A 1,997-nucleotide genomic window follows, 5' to 3' on the forward strand; every position below is an offset into this window, starting at 1 on the left:
GAGGAGCCCTTCCCTTCGCCCTCTCTGCTCCGCCCCGCTGCGGACTGGTGCTCCGCCCGTGCGGTCAGGCGTGGCCGCGCCGGCCTCGCTTCCTGATCCGCCGCAAGCGGGCCCCAGGCTCCCTCCGATCTTCGCGGAGAAGGCCCACGGGCGGCCTTCGCTTGCAGTCTTCGGCACGTTGGGGGCAATGGGGCTTACTTCGGAGTAAACGCGGAAAGCATAAGGCTCCGCCCCACTGGCTTCTGGAGCAAAGCCGAATCAGGGTCGCGACCGCTCTTACGATGGGATTGAAGAGCCGCCCCGGTGAAACGGGCTCCTTCCTGAGCGCGAGGGGGCACACAGAACTCCACGGGGCCGCTCTCAGAACATGCGAAGAGCGACCTCGGGCGTGTTTAAGGGCCCGTTTTCCTGCCTCACAAGTCGGATAAAAATGCTTCTGCAAGGTTTTCCCTCTCCCCCAACAATAAATGCATGCGTTTCCCATTGACTATGCAGTGGTTGCAGGGTACAACCTATTGTGCAGGTTCCTACTGGCTAGTGTCCATCACTTCCCTATGAATAACAAACTGTCGCTACTTAAGCACACACCACTTTTGGCCGTTTTAAGAGTCACCTTTCTTATTAGGAAGCCCAGCGAATAACTTATTTCCAGAGAAGGTGTTTTTTGTTCTCATCTGCCAAGGGGTGTGTGTGTCAGGATTTGCAGTAAAGGGTCTCTTGTTTATACTTGGAGCTCCTATTGGGCTGCAACCAGTCACTGGCTCTCATCCTAACCTACCTCACAGGGTTGGTGCGAGGCCAAAACGGAGGGGAGGAAGGTCATGTACACCACCTTGGACTCTTTGGAGGAAAGGCAGGATATGTGTAATAAAAAAATAAAGGAGGTATCAAGTCTTTGAGGTTTGTTGCCTTTTCATGCAGTTTTTACAGGTTTTAAAAACAAGATTATCTTCAGACCTTGCAGTGCATGAACAGAAGCCAACAAAGTCCAGAAGATAGCCTGCTTTGCATTTTTAAAGCCCTAGATACACAGATACTGTTGATGTGCAGGGATTACATGAAATCTATGAACTCTTTTTGAAAGATTCTCCCTGAAAACCAAGTAGGAAGCAGTAAACCGCTTAATAGAAAAGCCAACCGGGCTTGCAAAGTAAGAGCAAATGTACATGTTCACTTTGTGTGTTTAAACAAAAGAATGATGGTTTAATTCATGGCGCTTTTGCTCTGCAAAAAGTGAAATACTGCAATAGAAATGCTAACATTCTGTCCAATATGTGAGGGGGAAATGGGAGTTTAACCAGAAATCAAGCCTCAGAAAACTTCATCACATATGAGAGAGTCCCTCCTGCACAGATCTATCTGGTGAAAAAAAGCTCATAGTAGCATCAACCACGAGCATGTGCACATAACTCTCACTCTGAGGAGATTGGTCCTTCTGTCAGAGCTGATGGTTACAAGAATATTCCATACTTGGGAAACCAGCTAAGGATCTGTACTGCGTTATCCAGAGAACTTGGTTCTATCAGCTGCCCCTAAAATTTACTCTGGAGATTACTATTAATTCTTTGAAATAGGTAGGTATTGAGGGATGGAGTGAGAAGACCAATATATAACAGGTAACCATATGCACACAAGGAATAAAATCCAACCTAAGTCCAACGCAGAGTTTGACCACTGAAATGAATGGGTATTCCCTTCCAACAGTCGCTATCCTTCTAACAGTGAGTGGCCGCTTTGGTGTGTGTGTTTGGTACTTCAGTATCTCAAAAACAAATCTATACTGAGGTTTTGGTAAAATGTAAAATATTACCAAATCAACGAGCTGATCAGTGGATAACATTTCTTACAAGTGGCAGAGTTACCAGTGCAGTAGTGAAAAACATTGCCTTAAGGTCTGGATCTCGTGGCAGATGATAGTGGACACTAGTACAAAGAATAAAAACGGAAGAAACATCCTCGTCACTATAGGGCAAACTATAGTAATAACCACATCCAAC

This window comes from Elgaria multicarinata, chromosome 6, assembly GCF_023053635.1.
Source record: "Elgaria multicarinata webbii isolate HBS135686 ecotype San Diego chromosome 6, rElgMul1.1.pri, whole genome shotgun sequence".
In the NCBI taxonomy this organism is placed as follows: domain Eukaryota; kingdom Metazoa; phylum Chordata; class Lepidosauria; order Squamata; family Anguidae; genus Elgaria; species Elgaria multicarinata.